Genomic DNA, 9,591 nt, shown 5'->3' with positions numbered 1-9,591 from the left:
CAAACAGAAATCTTGGAAATGAAAGACACCATAAATCAAATAAAATATTCACTTTAAAGTCCTTTTTACATGGTAGTCCATGTTGAAAACATAAGCTCAGAGCTGGAAGATAAAATTTTCAGGCTTGAATATGCAGGTAGTTAAATAAAACAATAAATATATATAACCATGATATGATCATACAGAAACACTGGAATATCATTGAGACCAAATTTAAGAATCATGGGAAATGAGGAGGGTTGTGAGATGGAGGCAAATGGAATAGGTTTTGCATAACATACAAGGATAGAATTTTAAAAGCCTCAAGAGAAAATTTCAGGTCATATTTAGAACCAAGCCTGCCAGTATAACTTCTGATTTCTGAGCACAAATGCTACAAGCCAGGAAGGTTTAGAATGATTGTTCTAAGTCCTGAAAATAATCAGTTTGCTGAATTCGGCAAAGCTATCCTTCAAAGTTGAATTGGAAAGAAAAACTTCCAAGGTAAGCAGAAACTAAAAGAATTTATTACTACTAAGCAAGCACTACAGAACTTAAAAAATACACTACAGAGAAGAAATAAAAATCTTGCCTCAGAACTCACAACTGGATAAATCTCTTTGAAGTGTAGCTAAGTAAATGAGAAACAGAGAAAAGTTAAACATCAGAAATAAATTTTAAAAAGCAGGAATTAATAAACCTCTTCCATTGAGTTACAACATTGAATGTAAATGATCTCAACTCCCCAATTAAAAGACACATGTTGGCAAAATGGATTGAAAAACAAGACCCAGTTATGTGTTGTTTGTAAGAGACTCATTTTATAGGCAAAGAGAGACACAGGCTGAAAATGAAAGGATGGAAACTGATATCCCATGCAAAAGGAGCCTAAAAGCCAGAAGGAGTAGACACTCTCTTAGCTGACACTGAAGACTTTAAATCAAAAATAATCAGAAGGATAAACAAGATTAGTTAATACTGGCAAAGGGAACAATCCAGAAGGAAGATATAACACAGAAATTAGGTCTTCTTACAACATGCTCATGACCACTTTGTCACCTTACATATGTCTATGCTTCAAGGTGAACCTGAGGACATACTGAGGACAAACATAAAAGAGTGTTTCAGCTGCTAAAAGCATGATCACTTTCAAAACCTTGAAAAATCCAGAAGTGAACAGAGTAAATTGTTCATAAAATAATGAAGCCAGGTTTACCCACTGACTTTGAAAGCATAGGATTGTTGGGTCAAATCATGGTTTTTCACAATTTTTTCAAATGCTCAAGATTTTTATATAATGGATTTTACTTTTAAATAATAAAATTTAAGGTAAGTTTTGTTGAAATATTTAAAAATAAAGTTCATAACATTCAACAAAAGTATGGAATACTTTTTTGTTTGGAAATGAGGTGTCCCCCAAAATCTCATGTATGAGATAATGCAAGAAGATTTAGAGGAGAAACATTTGGGTTTTGAATCTTAACCCAATCAGTGAATTAATCCTCTGAGTGGTAACTGAAGGCAAGTAGGGTTGGCTGGAGGAGGTATGTCTCTGGGGGTGTGCCTTTGGGGTATACATTTTGTATTTGGTGAGTGAAGTCTCTCTGTGCTTTCTGAACATTATGTGAGCTGCTACCCTATACCACACTCTTTCACCATGATTTTCAGTGTCACCTCAAGCCTGGAGAAATGGAGTCAGTGGGCAATGGACTGAGACCTCTGAAACTGAGTCCTCAGATAATCTTTTCATCTACAGTTGCTCTGGTTGGGCCTTTTAGTTGCAGCAGTGAAAAAGCTCACTAAAACAGGTACTCTAAATAACTTTTAGATTTTCTATATATTCCTATATATGTGTGTTTTATCAGTGTCTAAATGTAAAATTAATAATTACATTTCCTGGAGGCAAAAGTCCTTCTCCTTACAGTTTTTTTTTTGCACCCAAGCCTTTTGTACCCCATTCAACTGTCACAGGTGCTTCTATTGCTTGGATTGATCAATGGTGCCCTGTGCCCATATAATAACTAAGAACCAATATATACTGAACTTGCTATGGAGAGATCATTTGAAGTATGGTACACGTACTTTTGTAATTCTCCCAGTAAGCTCATGAGGCATCATTTTATAGATGACTCTGCATATAATACTCCCATTCCAGTGGTATTTATTGAAGGCTACTGTGTGACAGGCACTGTTGTATGTAATGGAGCTACATCAGTAAAGTATAGAGAACCGGTCCCTAGGCTTGCGGTCCAGCTCCGCCCATGCTCGGGAGCGCTGGCTGTGCTGGGGCTGAGAAATTGACCAATTTTGACAACATGTAGTGCTGCATTGTGCCAGATGGGATATGATCAATCATGGCATCCGAACTTTGTAAGATGATCACTGTGGCAAGGCTTGAAAAGCACAAGAATTTGTTCTTAAATTATAGGAATCTGCACCATTTTCCACTGGAGTTACTGAAAGATGAAGGACTGCAGTACTTGGAGAGACTCTGTATGAAAAGGAACTCCTTTACCACCTTGCCATAAAACCTTGCTCAGAAGCTTCCAAACCTTGTGAAACTGTATCTTCACTCAAATAACATAGTAGTGGTTCCAGAAGCTATTGGGTCCCTTGTAAAACTCCAGTATCTGGGTCTTAGTGATAATGTCTTAGAAATTGTTTGCCCAGATATTGGTCATCTGAGAGCTTTACTTCATCTTCGATTAGCTAATAATCAACTGCAATTCCTACCTCCAGAGGTTGGTGATTTGAAGGAGCTGCAGATACTAGACATTTCTACCAATCGTCTGCTAACTTTACTCGAGAGGCTTCATCTGTGCCTTTCTCTGCAGTACCTCACTGTGGACGGAAATCGTCTATGGTATGTGCCGCACCATCTCTGCCAGCTGCCCAGCCTCAACAAACTCTCTCCATGGCTGGGAATTATTTGCATTTTTGCTACTTGATTTAGGTCAATCTTGAGAACTGCAATACCTATATGTGGATAACAACATTCACCTGAAGTGCTTGCCATCTTACCTGTACAATAAAATCATCGGGTGCAGTGGCTGCGGAGCCCCCATCCAAGTGTCTGAGGTAAAGCTGCTCTCCTTTTCATCAGGGCAGCTGACTGTCTTCCTCCCAGCTGAGGTGAAGGCCATAGGGACAGAGAATGATCATGTCCTGCCTCTGCAAGAGCTGGCCATGAGAAGTCTGTATCATGCCCACCACAGATTTCTAAAAGATCTGAACTTTTTGTCTCCAATCTCATTACCCAGAAGTCTCCTGGAGCGGCTGCACTGCCACCTGGGGCACTGTCATTGGTGTAATGAGCCCATGTTTACCATCGTCTACCCCAAGCTTTTTCCCTTGAGAGAGACTCCGATGGCAGGGCTGCACCAGGGGAGGACAACTGTTAGTTTTGTGGCTTACTGCTGCTCCACCCAGTGCCTGCAGACTTTTGACCTGCTGAGTTGATAAACACTCAAGAGCCTCAGGAGCATTGCCAGCTTGACACCAAGGCTGCCTCTGAGTCGCACACTGTGTTTGGCAGGGCTTGGATCTTCCATCCTGTCCTGTCTCATGCAGGGGCATGCAGAACTCTCTGGCAATGTCATATGGAGCTGCACAGCTAAAATGTCTTCACCCTTTCCCCAAGGTGGGATATATCCTCCCCCAAATTAAGGACATCCTGTCTTCTGTATTTTTTCTTTTTATGTGAGTGTGTCTGATACATATACTATTTAGTTTGAGGAACCTCCACGCATCTAATTTAAAGTGAGTTCCCTCTACTGTAATTTAATTCTCTCCCTTGTTTTTTTTTTCCAGGAAAGGTAGCAGAATACAACAGTTACTAATATCATTATGTAAAAATGTGGATGTGTAACCGATGTGATTCTGCAATCTGTATTTGGGGTAAAAATGGGAGTTCATAACCCACTTGAATCTAATGTATGAACTATGATATGTCAAGAGCTTTGTAATGTTTTGAACAACCAATAATATAAATAAATAAATAAATAAATAAATAAATAAATAAATAAAGTGAGTTCCTTGAAGAACTATAATTTGATAATACAGGCAAATTCACTTTAAAAAAAACACACCTGGTTAGATGAGTAAGTTCTGAAGAGGGGTGGGAGAACAGGGGAGGGCAGCAAACTAACATGAGAATAAGCAATGTTATTTATTTATTTATTTATTTATTTGTGTGTGTATGTGTGTGTGTGTGTGTGTGTGTGTGTGTGTGTGTGGTGATGAATGCTTCAAAGAAAATGGAACCAAAAGCTAAGAATGATAAGAAGAATAGGGTAGGGCTTCTTTAGATGTAGAACTGCAAACACTGCAGTGGTGACATTTTAGCTTTGACCTGAATGCTAACTAAGTCAGTCTGTGAAACACAGAGCAGAGTGTAGGGACAGGGGAGTCATCTTTAGGCAAAGGGTGGAGCCATGGGAAAGGCTGTCAGACTCCATGTGTCCAAAGAATGAAAAAAGTCAGGGAGAGTAGCAAGTGATGAAATTTGAGTGTGGGATCAACAAGCATGAATGTGATGGAGACCCTGTCTTTAAGGAGCTGATGACATATCAACTTGTGATATTGATAGAATTACAGACATAGAGAACATCAGGCCAAGTCTCAAAGGATGCATAGAAGTTCTCCACAAAGAAAAAAAGTGTAGAAGGAATGGTATCTCAAATGGGAAAAGGAGCTTAACCTCAGAAGATCAAGGACTGTAAATTTTCTCTCATATATGGAAGCTGGGGAGAAAAAAGTAAAAGAATGGTGGAGTGGATCTCATGAAAATGAAAGGGAGAGCAGTAGAGCAAAGGGAACAAGCTGGGGAGATGGTGCAGAAGGGGGAAAGTGCTAGGGAGTGATATTGGCCAAATTATACTGTTGAGGGCATGTACAAATTAGTAACAACAAATTCACACATTATGGACAACTATAATGCACCAATAAAAAATGTGAGAAAAAAAGAGAAAGTAGTTTGGACAAAGGCAGGACCAAGTGTGTCAAACTCAAGAAGTTGCCTTTGATCATTCTGTTGTCTGGGCCAAGTCATTCTTCACCTAGAGGGACTTTTTGTGTGAGAGGAGGTATTAGGGTTTGAACCTAGGATACTTTACTCCTGGACTATATCCCCAGTCCTCATTTTCTTTTCTTTTGAGGCTGAATCTTCCTGAGTTGCCCAAGCTTGCCTCAGATTGGGATCCTCTTGCCTCTGTCTGCCACATAGCTGGGACTACAAGCAAGTGATACCATGTTTGGCACCTGTAGGAGTTTTAAAGAAATTAGCCTAGTGGCACAATTCAAGTCCTGAAGGACTTAGGATGTAACACCTAGGACTCTCAGATTCTCTTGAGTGTGATGTGAGTGAAATAATCCAGTTGGAGATTTCATCAGGATTAGGAGGTTAGAGGAAAATGATCTTAGAGCTCAAAAATGAAAATGAAGTAAGTTGGCAAGGTGGAGTGGTCCACTTGAGACCCACAGAAGTAAAGCTATGACTTTTAGGAATGTAAAAAGAAAGACTAACAGGACAAGGAAATGAGTTTGAAGTCATTTAATCTTCATGGGTTGACTGAGCCCTCTGGAGAACATGGAACAAACAAGTAATCAGGAGGTACACTGGTGGATAATAGATGCCTAAAATGGGTTGTAGATCTTGTCAAAATCTGGAATTGTATTTTTTTCTCTCTTAAATTCAATCATGCTATCCAAACTTTCCCAACTTACTCTAGCCAGGTGATGATCAGTACAGTTTTGTGGCACCTACAACTGTTGACCTGACTAAAGACCTTATATGGGATTTGCTGTGCAGTATAACCAGACCCTGGATCCCCTTGGGACCACTAGATCATTCACTTGTATTGTCTCCTTATCTTGGCATCAAAACTGAGGTCAGGCCACCTGCATCACTGATGCCTCTGATGCCACTGCTGCCATCCAGAGTTCTTCTTTCTGAGTGCTGCTGCACTTACAGCTGTGAACACCTGCTGCTGCCACAGAAGACACCGCTGCTCAGGATGCAAGTAATGTTGACACCGCTGCTGACCCCAGTTATGATACAACATATAAAAATCTCTTGGACACTATGAAGGCATTACTAAGAGGAAAGTTTATTGCATTGAACTTATTCATTAAATAGGTATAAAGCCAACAGATAAATGACCTAACTACATCTCAAAGCCCTATACAAAGAAGAACAAATCAACACCAAAAGCAGTAGAGGACAGGGAATCATTAAAATCAGGGCTGAAATCATAAAATCAAAACAAAATAAACAATTGAAAAAAATTAACAAAACAAAAATTTGGTTCTTTGAAAAAATAAGTAAAATAAATAAACCCTGGCCATGCTAATGAAGATAAAAAGAAAAAACTCAAATTACTAAAATACAAGATGAGAAGGAAATATTACAACAGGCATGTCTGAAATACAGAAGATAATTAGAAAATACTTTTGAAAATTTATATTCTAATAAAATATAAAATATTGAAGACATAGACAAATTTCTAGAGACATATGACTTAACCCAAATTGAATGAGGAGGTCAGACATGATTTAAACAGATCAATTTCAAGTAAGGAAATAGAAAATGCTATCAAAAGCCAACCAAAAAAAAAAAAAAAGCCCAGGACCAGATGGATTCTCATTCAAGTTCTACAAGACATTCAAAGAAGAATAACACCAATATTCCTCAAAGTATTCCATGGAATAAAAAATGAGGAATTCTTTTTAAACTCATTCCACAATGCTAATATCACACCAATACCAAAACCAGACAAAGATACATCAAGAAAAGAAAATCTCAGACCAATATTCCTAATGAACATAGATACAAAAATTCTCAATGAAATTCTGGCAAATCACTAATAAAAACATATTTAAAAAGATAGTGCACCATGATAGAGTGGGGTTCATCCTAGGGATGGTTGGTTCAACATATGGAAATCAATAAACTTAATTCATCATATTAATAGACTTAAAAATGAGAATCATATGATCATCTCAATAGATGCAGAAAAATATTTGACAAAATACAGCACCCCTTCATATTCAAAACACTAGAAAAACTAGAGATAGTAGGAACATAACTCAATATTGTAGAAGATATATACACCAAACCCAAGGCTAGCATCATTCTAAATGGAGAAAAATTGAAAACATTTTATCCAAGAACTGGAACAACACAAGGATGCCCTCTTATACCTCTTCTAATCAACTTCCTCCTTAATACTCTAGCCAGAACAATTAGGCAAAAGAAAGAAATTAAAGGGATACAAATAGGTAAATAAAAACTCAAACTACCACTAATTACTAATGACATGATTCTATATCTAGAAGATCCTAAAAAGTTCCACTAGAAAATTTCTAAAACTAATAAGTGAATTCATCAAAGTAGCAGGATATGAAATCAACACCCATAAATCAAACACATTCTTATATATCAGCAATGAATTCACTGAAAGAGAAATTAGGAAAACTACCCCATTCACAATAGCCTCAAAAGAAAACACCTGAGAATCAACCTAACAGAAGAGGTGAAAGACCTCTACAATAAAAACTACAGAACACTCAACAAAGAAATTGAAGAAAAACTTAGAAGATGGAATAATCTCCCAGGTTCCTGGATAGGCAGAATTAATTTGGTCAAAATGGCCATACTATTATACAGATTTAATGCAATTCCTACTAAAATCCCAGTGACATTCTACATATAAACAAAAAAGTAATAAAAAAATTATTTGGAAAAATAAGAGACCCAGAATAGCTAAAGCAATCTTTAGCAAGAAAAGTGAAGCAGGTGGCATCACAATACCAGACCTAAACAGAGATATAGTGACAACAACAGCATGATATGGACACCAAAGTAGACTTGTAGACCAATGGTACAGAATAGAGGACACAGAGACAAACCCACATACATACAGTTATGTCATACTAGACAAATGTGCCAAAAACATTCACTGGAAAAAAGATAGCCTATTCAAAAATAATGCTGGCAAAACTGGAAATCCATATGCAGAGAATGAAAGTAAACCTCTATCTCATACCCTGCACAAAAATCAACTCAAAGTGGATCAAATACTTAGGCACTAGAATAGAGATCTGTGCCTAACAGAAGAAAAACTAGACCTGAATCTTCACCATGTTGACCTAGGATCTTGCCTCCTTAACAAGACTCCTACAGTGCAAGAAGTAAAATCAAAAATCAATAAATGGGATGGATACAAATTAAAAAGTTTTCTCAGCAAAGGAAACAATCAATAATGTGAGGATAGAGCCTACAGATTGGGAGAAAATCTTTACCACATATATCTCTGATAAAGCATTAAACACTAGAATATATAAAGAACTCAAAATAGTTAACACCAAAAAAAAAAAGCCAAATAAAACAATCAATAAATTGGCTAAGGAACTGAACAGATATCTCAGAAGAAGAAATAGTATTTACCAACAAGTATATGAAAAAGTGTTCAACATCTCTAGCAATTAGAGAAATGCAAATCAAAAATACTCCATGATTTCATCTCACTCTTGTCAAAATGGGAATCATCAAGAATACAGGCAATAATAAATGTTGGTGGGGATGTGGGGGGAAAGTACACTCAAACATTGCTGGTGGCCCTGCAAATTGGTATAAACACAATGGAAAGCAGTATGGAGATTCCTCAGAAAACATCGAATGGAACCACCATTTGACCCAGTCATCCCACTCCTGGGTTTTTATTGAAAGGACTTAAAATAAGCATACTACAGTGACACAGCCATATCAGTGTTTGTAGCTGATCAATTCATAAGAGCAAAGCTCTGGAACCAACCTAGATGCCTATCAACAGATGAATGGATAAAAAGAAAATGTGGCGTATATATTCAATGGAATATTACTAAGCTTTAAAGAATGAAATTATGGCACTTGACAGTGAATGAATGGAGTTGGAGAATTTCATGATAAGCAAATTAAGCCAATCCCAAAAAACCAAAGGCTGAATGTTTTCTGTAATATGCAGATGCTAATTCACAATAAGGCTGGGGGGGAGGCACCAGAGAAGAATAGCCTTACCTCAGATTAGGTAGAGGGAAGTGAAAGGAGGGAAAGGGAGGGGATGTGAGGATAGAAAAGATAGTAAATAAAACAGATATTATTATTTTATGTATATATGTGACTGCATGAACAATATGATTCTACAATATGTACATTCAAAAAAATGAGAAATTATATCCCATCTATGTATGAAATATAAAAACACATAAATGCATTTTACTGTCATGTATAAATAATTAAAACAAATTAAAAAATTAAAAAAAATAAGTTCAGATCTGGGAGCTGTGGTGCACGCCAATAATCCCACCGTCTTGGGAGGGTAAGGCAGGAAGATTGCAAGTTCAAAGTCAGTCTCAGCAAAAAGTGAGGTGCTAAGCAACTCAGTGAGACCCTATCTCTAAATAAAGTACAAAATAGGGCTGGAAAATTTGGTTTAGTGGCCGAGTGCCCCTGAGTTCAATCCCCGTACCAAAAAAAAAAAAAACAAAAAAAAAACAAAAAACAAAAATAAAAAATAAGTTCATTCATAATTTTATGAATTATTTTTTGCCTCAAGAGAGGCATCACTAATAAGC

The 9,591-nt window shown here is 37.2% G+C and overlaps 1 pseudogene; it reads left to right on the top strand.

Annotated features, from left to right (window-relative positions):
- Positions 1–2,327: 2,327 nt before the first annotated feature.
- LOC144376887 (leucine-rich repeat-containing protein 28 pseudogene) lies at positions 2,328–3,494 on the top strand (annotated as a pseudogene).
- Positions 3,495–9,591: the final 6,097 nt, after the last annotated feature.

This window comes from Ictidomys tridecemlineatus, chromosome 4 (genome assembly GCF_052094955.1).
Source record: "Ictidomys tridecemlineatus isolate mIctTri1 chromosome 4, mIctTri1.hap1, whole genome shotgun sequence".
Taxonomy (NCBI): Eukaryota; Metazoa; Chordata; class Mammalia; order Rodentia; family Sciuridae; genus Ictidomys; species Ictidomys tridecemlineatus.
Note: the sequence above shows the minus strand (reverse complement) of the source record. Positions and strands in the feature narration are given on the sequence as shown.